The sequence below is a fragment of the Tupaia chinensis genome, unplaced genomic scaffold, assembly GCF_000334495.1.
Source record: "Tupaia chinensis unplaced genomic scaffold, TupChi_1.0 Scaffold000355_1, whole genome shotgun sequence".
NCBI classification, from domain to species: domain Eukaryota; kingdom Metazoa; phylum Chordata; class Mammalia; order Scandentia; family Tupaiidae; genus Tupaia; species Tupaia belangeri.
In genome coordinates, this window is record NW_006159850.1 from 7,400,984 (window position 1) to 7,413,079 (window position 12,096).

Below are 12,096 nucleotides of genomic sequence, written 5' to 3' on the forward strand. Positions count from 1 at the left end.
GTGTGTCTGAATTTAATTTTCCTGATACAGCACTTCCTTGAGAACCTCTTGGAGATCTGGTCTGGTGCTGGTAAATTCTTTCAGGTTTTGTTTATTTGAGAATGTTCTTGTCTTTTCTTCCCATATGGAGGATAATCTTGCCGGGTAAAGTATTCTTGGTTGAAATTGCTTTTCCCTTAACATTTTGAATATATTTTCCCATTCTCTCCTCACTCGCATTATTTCCGATGAAAGGTCTGCTGTTAGCCTGATGGCATATCTTTTGTAGGTAACTTGCCGTTTTTCTCTTGCCAATCTTAGTATCTTGTCTTTGTCTGTGGTTTTGGTCAGTTTGGCTATAATATGTCTTGGAGAAGATCTTCTTGGGTTGATTCTATTTGGGGTCCTTTATATTTTTGGGGGACTAGATATTTCAGTGCCTCTCTAGGCTTGGAAACTTTTCTTGTGGGATTTCATGGAATAGATTATCAATGCCCTTATGAGTCTCTTCACCTTCTGGGATACCAATTATCTCTTCACCTTCTGGGACACCAATTATTGGACCTTTCATGGTATCTAGTATTTCTTGTATATTATCATCATACTTTGGACAATTTTCTCAGTCTTTGTGGTGGATTTTTCTAGGCCAGCAATTTTCTCTTCTACGTCTGAGATTCTATTTTCTGTATAATTTGGTCTGCCTTTAATACTTTCAAGGGAGATTTTGACTTCCTGTATTATAGCCTTCATCTCTAACAGGTCCATTTGATTCTTTTTTAAAGTGTGTAATTCCTATTTTATATCTTGCAAGAATTTTCTCACCTGGAACTTGTCATCTCCTTTCTCCTTTCTCTTCTGCAGTTCATTGTCTCTCTTCTCTTTCATCTCTGTTAGCTTTTATTTGTTGTTAAAAATAAAAGCAATGCCTTTTTGGGAGCCACCAGGTGACAAGGTTATTAAAGAACTGGATTCCTACATGGTTGACTATGGTTCAAGCTCTGGACCAAGCATCTTGAAAATCATGGTGGGCGTGTATTGTGTGTGTTCAAAATCCCAGGAGGAGAAGGGATTGTGGCATGGCCATTCTCCCTCAGAGTGTGTGTAGGGGGCCATTTCTCACTTTCCCTCTTATTGTCTCTCTGTCTCTCTGGAAAATGCATGTGCCCTATAACAACAACAAAAAAAGCAATGCGCTTTTATTATAAGAAATGTGAAATTATAGATAACAAAAAATGATATTTTATGCTATCATTTATGTTTTGGTTTATATAATTTTATTATATATTATAATAATATAAATAATATAACATATATTATATTTCTTCTATGAAATATTTGGCTGTTGGAAACATTGCGATATATTTTTTCTGTTTTTTAATGCAAAAATGCATCATGACTTTTCTGACAAACCAGTAATATTATGCATATTACTTCATATTCTGTTTTTTTATCACTTAGTAATATATTATGATTGTCTTTCTATATCGTTGAAAATTTTTCTGTCATCATTTTAATTATTAATAATATTTCTATTGTAGAGAGGGAAATAATTTAATCAGTTATACTATTCTTAAACTTTTTTGCTATTAATTATCTTTCTGCAATAAATATTGATGCATCTAAATCTTTGTGCAAATAATTATTTACATTGAATAAATTCCCAGCATGAACATCTGATTATTTTCTTCTTTTATGCATTGCCAGTTTATGTCCTTTTCCTATTTTTTATTTCTAACTTCACATTTTTCTTGTTGATGTTGAATATGCAATTGTTGATGTTGAATATATGTATTGCTATAGTTTGAATATCTACCTGCTCCAATCCATGTATTGCACTATTATAATGGAATTAAGAGGGTGAAAATTTGATCCAATTGTGGTGTCAACTGGTAGGGCTTTTGGAAAGAGAGTAGGATTAAGGTAATTGTAGTTGACTCCTGGTAGGTTTACAAGACAAGAGATACACATTGAACACAGACCCGCTCTTCTGCCTGCCATGATGTTGTGATGCAGCCAGCAGACCCTCACCAGAGAGGGCCACTGGATCTTCAGTCCCCAAACTGTGAGTTTAATAAACCTCTATTTTTATAAATCTCTCAGTTTCAGTATTTCCTGTTATTGTTCACACTTTGACAGAACGGAAGTGAGTCCTCTGAGGTGGCCATGCTGTAAGAAAACCCAGGCCACATGGGGAGACCATGTGTAGGCATTCTGACTGAAAGTCTCACTGAGATCCCAACCACAGCCAGCATCGCCATCCAGACACGTGATTTGAAGCTGCCTTTAGATGATCCCTGCCCCTGGTTATCCAGTCATGTGCAGCTTTTGAGTGTTCTCATCTGAGGCTCCGGATATCACTGGTGGAAACAGTCCACACTCTGTAGATGTTTCTGCCCTTTCTGGATATCTTTCTTCTTAATGTTCTTTGCATGTACATATTTCTCTAACTCAAAATCTTTAAATTTTGAGTTCCTCAAGACTCAAGTCTGGATTATTTTGTCTTCTCACTCTGTTTTGTCCCTAGGATACCTCATCTACTTTTGTGACTTTAGTGACCATTTATGAATCAATGGTTTCTATATCTATTTTTCCATTGCAGACTGTTATTTCTTTTTTTTTTTTTTTAGAGAGATTTTTGCTATAGGACATGTGTACTCACAGCAGAGGCAAAGACAGAGAGAAAGAGAGAAATCACCTTTCAGGGGAAATGGCCACACCACAAACCCTTTTCCTCCATTCTCCTCTCAGGATCTTGGGCACACACGCACATGCACTCAGCGTGAGTTTTAAGCCACCAGGTCCGGGACTCGAACTGCAGTTGACTACATAGGAGTCCAGCAATATACCCATCACACCATTTACTGTTCCCCATTCCATACTCTGCTCTGAGCTCAAGACTAACTATCCAACTGCTTCCTTTTTAATCCCCCATGGCCATTGCATAGTCACCTCTGTATAAACCTATGAATCCAAAAGGAAACTCATGCTCTATCTCTGTTCTTGTTCTTCTGCCAAACTTGTCCCCTCTCCCAGGTTCATGATTTTGGGAATGGCACTAATTTTTCTGTCACTGGTCAGTCCAGGGACCTTGGAGTCATTTGTATCACTGCCTTTGCCTCACATCCACAGAAGATCAACTCCCAGGTCCTGTTAATTTACCTCTCTGTATATTTTAACTTGTTCTATTAGAAATATTTTAGGAAATACCTGAAACTAAGTGATTTATAAGTATGGAGGCTTGTTCAGCTCATGGTTTTGGAGATCCGATGTCAAGAGGTCACATTGAATATAGTCTACTTGGTAGGGCCCTGAGGTGGCGCAGGGCATAAAATGGCAAGTGCACAAGTAGAATAGAGAATGTGTCTATATCCATGTATCTCTTTATAAACCCACAAATATCCAACCATGGGGGCCTCACCCTGATCCCAATCTTCTCCCAAGGCCCCACCTCTCAACACCACAGTCAGATTAAATTTTTTCCACCCTATTAATCCCATTATAATGCAGTTAAATTTCCAATACTTAAATTTCAGGGGAACACATTCATACCATCACATTGTACTTCTCTTTTTCTCTCATGCCCTTGCTTTAGTTTCTTATATCATTCTTTTAAAGTCTTGCTTTAGTAGTATTTTTACTAGCTTCCTTGCTTACAGTCTGCCTTCTAATCCACTCCACAACCAGAGTAATATTTTTAAAATGCAAGTCTGGTAACATGACCCTCTTACTAAAAGTCTCTTAATGTCTTCTCATGGCTCTGATGATGATGACTAATATCCTTAATAGAACCTATGGGGCCCTTCATAGTTACTGTACCCACCACACATGGCAGTCTCCTACCTCCTCCCTCACCCACTCTCTGAATTCCAGCCTCACTGGCTATCCTCTAGTTCCTTGACCTTCACTCCCCTTCTAATCTAGAAGTCCTATGTACATATTCTCAACCTCTGCCTGAGTCACTCTGCCTATTTAATTCCTGCTCTCCTCACCCCTCCAGAGTTCTCAAATGTCCCCAGAAAGCCTCACCTGACCCTCATGTTAGGTCAGAGTTGCTTTTCTATGAATTACTTGACCCTGGACTTCTCTGGCATTACCAAGGCAATTAACTAACTGGTTGTGCAATTCAGCCTTTGATGTCTCCTTTCCTGTTGCCATGCAAATTAAGGTGGAGACGACTGGGAGGCAGAGCTGGAGGCGGTTTAACTGGTCATGGGCCACACCTCATACCACACCTGTCAGGTAACATCCTAGTCCAAGCATGTGAACACGTGTACACACAAACTGAGAGAGAGAGAAGCTTATGCATTTATTTATGTTTAAGTTGAATTTTTCTCTTATTGATTCTGACCCTGGTAGAAAAAAAACAATATTGTGAGGAAGTGGCAGGGTAAATGATCTCATTATTCCTACCTTTACTTTTTTTTAGTCAAAAGTCATAAAATTTTATTTCACCAGTTCAGTCTCATGTAATTATTCTCTATTCTGTTCAGTTTACAGTGTTACTGTGGTCCAATGTTTCTCTTTAAATCCTGGAAGTTTAGAAATATGGTATCAAAAACCTATGTTCAATAGTACCTATCAGAGTCGTTTTCATTATTTTCCCTAAAAGAGGAATTTTGGGGCTATAGCTTATTACAAAATGTTTTAGAAAGAGCATCAGAGTAAAGCAATTAATTACGGAGTACAAAATTTAAAATGGCCATGCCATGGTTCAAGATCTGATATTTACTTTTTGTTTGGAGAGATCCCCTCCACCTTCTTAGTGCCTTCATAGTTACTGTACCCACCACACATGGCAGTCTCCTACCTCCTCCCTCACCCACTCTCTGAATTCCAGCCTCACTGGCTATCCTCTAGTTCCTTGACCTTCACTCCCCTTCTAATCTAGAAGTCCTATGTACATATTCTCAACCTCTGCCTGAGTCACTCTGCCTATTTAATTCCTGCTCTCCTCACCCCTCCAGAGTTCTCAAATGTCCCCAGAAAGCCTCACCTGACCCTCATGTTAGGTCAGAGTTGCTTTTCTATGAATTACTTGACCCTGGACTTCTCTGGCATTACCAAGGCAATTAACTAACTGGTTGTGCAATTCAGCCTTTGATGTCTCCTTTCCTGTTGCCATGCAAATTAAGGTGGAGACGACTGGGAGGCAGAGCTGGAGGCGGTTTAACTGGTCATGGGCCACACCTCATACCACACCTGTCAGGTAACATCCTAGTCCAAGCATGTGAACACGTGTACACACAAACTGAGAGAGAGAGAAGCTTATGCATTTATTTATGTTTAAGTTGAATTTTTCTCTTATTGATTCTGACCCTGGTAGAAAAAAAACAATATTGTGAGGAAGTGGCAGGGGAAATGATCTCATTATTCCTACCTTTACTTTTTTTTAGTCAAAAGTCATAAAATTTTATTTCACCAGTTCAGTCTCATGTAATTATTCTCTATTCTGTTCAGTTTACAGTGTTACTGTGGTCCAATGTTTCTCTTTAAATCCTGGAAGTTTAGAAATATGGTATCAAAAACCTATGTTCAATAGTACCTATCAGAGTCGTTTTCATTATTTTCCCTAAAAGAGGAATTTTGGGGCTATAGCTTATTACAAAATGTTTTAGAAAGAGCATCAGAGTAAAGCAATTAATTACGGAGTACAAAATTTAAAATGGCCATGCCATGGTTCAAGATCTGATATTTACTTTTTGTTTGGAGAGATCCCCTCCACCTTCTTAGTGAGCTTTTGTCTCTTTGTCTTCAGCATCTGCCCATAAATACTGAAGAAGCTGGGTCTTAACCATTCTTATGCTTGGTTTCCTCCTCCCTCAATATTTATACAAGATAAGCAGGAAATCACTTACAGTCTACTACGCCAAGAGAAAGGTGAACTGTCAAAGGATTATACTGGGTGGCTCAGCTCCTCAGATAAGAGCATTGCTAGAGGGAAAGCAGGACAGCATCTAATCCTGGAGTAGTCATGACAAGACCCTTGATCCTTAACCCTAGGACATTTTCTGAATTCCACAAAAGTCTTCAGAGCTGTTAGAACATGGTTGGGCTATAAACCCAATGAATGTGGGGTGTCTAGAGGTTTACTTACTGTTATGTGGTCACTGTCTCACTGGGGTCTTATTTGTAAACTTGTACTTGGTAAATATTTGTTAAGTGTATGAAGAACTTAAGCTCTTTACTCCAGTTGGAATTCATTTTAATGTGTGCTGTGATTGAGGGAAGTAGCTTTTTTCCCCTCCACTAATGATTAGTCAGTAACCTCAACCAAAAATGTTGAATAGTTTATCCTTTTCCTATTGACTTATAACACTATGCCTATGATATACCTTAATTTAACTAGCATATAGTTAAGTACATGTGTAAATATATACACACATATACAAGCTTGGCACTGTTTACATATGTATCTATGTATACACACACAAACAATATGTTTGGTGCTGTTTCTAAACTTTCTATTCTGTTTGTTAATCTATTGATCTATTTGAAATCATTGCTGTCACCTTTTTTTTTTAAAAAAAAGAGAATTATTTTATTTAACTTTATTTATTTGTTTATAATTTGATAAGAGAGAGACAGAGGAGAGAGAGAGAGAAGAAAAGTGAGAAAGCAGGCTGCCAGATCTGGGACGTGATCCACTGTTGGCCACGTGAGAGTTGAGTGCCCTTAACCACCATGCCACCTACTGGCCCCCTATCACCCTTTTAAAATTGTTTTTGTTTTATATTTAGTACTTTTCAGTGTTCAATAGAAAAACCTACTTTTTTTTGAGAGACTTTTGCTATAGGGCATGTGTGCTCTCCAGAGATAGAGAGATAAAAAGTGAGAAATCCCCCCCCCCCCAGAGGGGATGGCTATGTTGCAGTCCCTTCTCCTCCATTCTCCTCTTGGGATTTTGAGCTGGCATGCACATGTGCCTGGAATGAGTTTTAAGCTGACGGGTCCAGTACTCGAACTGCAGTTGACTATGTGGGAATCCAGCGATGTAACCATTCCACCACCTGCTATTCCCCAAATCTACTTTTTTAACAGAAAGATTTTGCTTTCATAAATAGTACAAGAATATATGAATTTCTTTAAAATTCACAGCTCAAGTCACAGAATATCAAAATACTGAGTTCTGTTAACACACTTCGGTTAATCTACACAGCACAGTTTTCCATTTCATTTCCAATTGTGGTGTTCTATTTTATCAATAAAAACACAGAAAAAAATTAAATAGAATTTATACATTCTATAGACGTGCTTGTTTACTATTTTAAAGCAACTTTTAGCAACTTGCAGCAATGTTATTTTCTTTCTCTGGACAATTATATGTAAGCTGGAAGAAGCCAAACTTCTGGTTTTCTGGAAGGAAGTGAAAAATACTGTGAAGGATGTTAACATTTCTGGTATGGCTTCTCCTTCCTTGTTGCTAATTTTCAAGATCATCTTGGCTGTTCTTACTCATTTATCATTCTAGATAAACCTTACAATTATAGTGTCAAATTCCAAAAGAGAAATCCTGCTGATGTTTTGACTAGAATTGAGTTACATTTAAAGATTAATTTGGGGAAATTTTTAGTTCTTTGTGATATCAAATGTTTTCATCCAGGAACGTGATATGCTTTTTTCCCTTACTCAAATTGTCTTTGATGCCCCTTAATAAACACTTTTGGCTTTAGTGAGTCCTATATCTCTCCCTCTTTTTCTCATTCCTGTCTTTTCCCCTCCTTCTCCTCCCTTCTTCATTCCTTCTTTCATTTTTTCTCCCTCTCGCTCTTTATTTCTCTTCCCTCTCTAATGTGAATAGATACTTTTTCCCCATTACTATTTTAAAACTATCATACATTCAGAAATAATTTTTGAGCACTTCTATAACACCAGATAATTCAAGTCATTGCTTTTTAAAGATTTGGTAAAACACGTGTAACATAAAATTTACCATTTTATACTATTATCAAAAGGACAAAAATATCCAATACTGACATGGATGCAGAGACAGGGTAATTCTTATATACACTGTTGGTAAGAATGTAAATGAATACAGCCATTATGTAAAACAATATGGAAGTTTCTCAAAATGTTAAAGATAGAACTACCTTACAGTCCAATAATCCCACTACTGGGTGTATATCTAATGAAAAAGAAAGAAAGAACCCAATATGTTCCAAAGGTATCTACACTCATGTGTTTATTGCAGCCCTATTCACAAAAGCCAAGATATAGAAGTCAACCAAGATATAGAATCAGCCCTTCGGGACCAGTGTAATGGCTATGTTGCTGGACTCCCACGTAGTTGACTGCGGTTTGCATCCTGGACCCAGTGGCTTAAAACTCACGCCGGGCACGTGTGCGTGAGTGCCCAAAATCCCGAGAGGAGAATGGAGGAGAAGGGATTGTGACATGGCCATCCCCCTGGGGGGTGATTTCTCGCTTTCTGTCTCTCTTTCTCTGTCTGTCTGGTGAGCGCACGTGCCCTATGGCAAAGACCTCTCAAAAAAAAAAAAAAAAAAGAATCAGTTCCTCAATGGATCCATGAATAAATGAAATGTGGTATATATACAAATGGAATACAATTCAGTCATTAAAAAGAATGAAATCCCGTCATCCAAAGCAACATTGAGACTGGAGGACATTATGTTGAGTGAAATAAGCCAGGCTTGGAAAGAGAAATGCTGAATGTTCTTACATGTGCAAGCCAAAAAAATTGATGTCCTGAAAGAAGAAAGTAGAATAGTGGTTAGTAGAGGTGGGAAGGCTAGTGGGGTGTGGGACTAGGGTGTTGGTTCATGGATACATAGTTACAATTAGGATGAATACATTCTATTGTTCTATAGATCAGTTGTGCTTCTATAGTTAACAATAATTTATTGTATATTTCAAGATAACTAGAAGAGAGGATTTTTAAATGTTCCCAAAAGTGTCATTACCCAACAAAGTGACGATAAAGGCTTGGGGTGATGGATATGCAAATTATCCTGACTTGATCATACCACATTGTAGTCTTACACTGAAAAACTTCACTATAGCCCATAAATATTTCAGTTATTGTATTAATTTAAAATAAAAAAAATTATTTTAACCATTTAAAATCCTGTAGTCTCGTGGAGTGAAGTACACTCACATTATTGGGCAATTATCACCACTATCTGCAAAACTGTCATCATTTCAAACTGAAACTCTATACCAAGCCATTGACTTTTTTTATGGGGGGGGGAAAGGAGAGGTTTTTGCTTTAGGGCATGTGTGCTCACCAGAAAGGCAGACAGAGACAGAGAGACAGAAAGAGAGAAATCACCCTCTTGGGGGGACAGCCACGTTGCAATCCCTTCGCCTCCATTCTCCTCTCGGGATTTTGGGCACAGACACACACTCCCTGGTGTGAGTTTAAGCCACAGGCTCTGGGACTCAAACCATGGTCGACTACATGGGAGTCCAGCAACATAGCCATTACATCAACTGCTAGTCCTGTCTTTGACTTTTTTAACATTTATTTTATTTATGGTAGAGAGCATGTAGGTGTGCGTTAGAGAGAGGAGAAAGGGAGAAGCACACTGGACAGGGTTTTTGTCATACTGTGATCCCTTTTTTCAGTCCACCAGCTCTTTAGGATCTTGCATATACTTACAGGTGCTCTGTGTGTCTTTAGGCCAACCCAGGGATCTGAACCTGCTGCTGGGCATGTGGCTTCTAGCACTGCAGTACAGTTTTCTACTCACTGTACATCAGACGAGGCTGCCAAGCTGTTGATTGTTAGTAAACAGTGTGACAAGATGCTGTAGAAGACTCTCCTATTAGTTTCAATAGTTTACAGTGGACTTTTTTTTGTTATAATTATGTACTTGGGTTATATGTGAATATAGGTAAGTTTACCTCCTTTTCAGTAGGTGCTTCACTTACTTTTCTTTCATTATTGCAATAGTACATGGAATTTTCCCTATAATCTTAATCAGTAGAAGAGATTATGGCAACTGCCTTGTTGCCTATTTTATTAATAATGCCCTTTGGATTTTTTTTTTAATGATAAGTATACTGTTACTTGCTGGCTTGCTACTTGTTATTGGTATTCCTTACTAAATTAGAGAGGTGTATGTCAAGTCCCGTTATATAGAGAGATATTTAATAATCAGGGATGAGTGCTGTATTTTATAAAATGCTTTTCTACCTTTGTTGAAATGTATAATTTCCTCTATTTTTTTCCATTAATGTGGAACTATCTTTGTACTCTTAAGATTCATTTCACTGGAAGTCCTAGCCAATGCAATCAAACAAGAGAAGGAAATAAAAGGCATTCCAATAGCAAAAGAATTGCTGAAATTATCTCTGTTTGCAGATGACATGATTGTGTATGTAGAAGACCCAATAGTATCCACATAAAAACTTCTTGAAGTAATAAATGTGTACAGTAAAGTGGCAGGATACAAAATTAACTTGCAAAAATCTATAGCATTTCTATATATAACCAACAAGCAGACAGAGACAGAACTGAAGGAAGTAATCCCATTTACCATAGCCACAAGAAGTATAAGATACTTAGGAATAAAACTAACCAAGGAAGTCAAAGACCTCTATAAGGAAAACTATGAAAACCTTAAAAAGGAAATCAAAAAAGGACACAAAAAAGTAGAAGGATAGCCCATGTTCCTGGATTAGAAGAATTAATGTAATCAAAATGGAAATCCTATCCAAATTAATCTACATATTTAATGCAATCCCTGTAAAATTACAAGAGACATTCCCCACAGATCTAGAAAAGACAATCATAGCATTTGTCTGGAATCATAAAAGACCGTGTATTGTCAAAGCCATTCTGTGCAAGAAGAGTAGAGTACATGGTATCTCATTTCTTGACCCCAAGATATATTACAAAGCTGTGATAATCAAAACAGCATAGTATTGGCACAAAAACAGACATGAGGACCAATGGAAAAGAATAGAGACCCCAGAAATAAACCCCAAAACATACAACTCATCTTTGTCAAAGGGTACCAGTCAATCCAGTGGGAAAAGGAAAACCTCTTTAGCAAATGGTGCTGGAAAAACTGGATATCCACCTGCAGAAAGATAAATCTGAACCCCTGTCTGTCACCTTTAACAAAAATAAACTCAAAGTGGATCAAAGATCTAAACCTAAGGCCGCAAACTATAAAACTACTGTGGAAAACACTGAAGAAACTCTGGGAGACACTGGGGTAGGCCAAGACTTAAGTAAGACCCCCAAAGCACAAACCATAATCCCCAAAATAGACAGGTGGGATTACCTCAGATTAAGAAGTTTCAGCATGGCAAAGGACACCGTAATTAGTGTGAATCGACAACCCTCAGAATGGGAGAGAATTTTTGTTAACTATGCCTCAGATAAGGGACTGATAACCAGAATACACAGGGGACTCAAGCGGCTTACCTGGAAGAAAAGATTAACCCAATTAAAAGGTGGGGAAATGAGTTGAATAAATAACTTTCTAAGGAAGACATACGAATAGCCAAAAAGCATATGAAGAAATGCTCAATATCCCTCATCATAACGGAGATGCAGATCAAAACCACAACGAGATGCAACCTAACCGCAGTCAGAATGTCTAAGATTTATATATATATATATGATAAGTGCTGGAGAGGATGTGGTGAAAGGGGAATACTCCTATACTGTTGGTGGGAATGTAAATTGGTCCAGCCACTGTGGAGAACAATATGGAGGTTCTTTGAAGACCTTCAAATAAAACTACCATGTGATACAGCAATCCACTCCTGGGTATCTACCCAAAGGACAGGAGAGTGCTCAGTCAGAAAAGCGCTTACACAACTATATTAATTGCAGCATTATTCACAATTGCGAAGACATGGACCCAAATGTCCACAACAGATAAATGGATTGAAAAAGTGTGGCACATATACTCCATGGAATACTTCTTAGCCATAGAAAACAAGGCCCTGGGATTTGATAGAAAGTGGACAAATATGGAAGATTTATTGCTGAGTGAATGAAGCAAGTCAGGCTATGAAAGAGAGACATTATATGTCTCCACTTAACATGTACTGACTGTCTGCACTCTATGGTAGAGACTGAAAGACTGAAGACATAAAAACATTAAAAATTGTTATGGACAGTAGAGATAAAGTGGAAAGAGT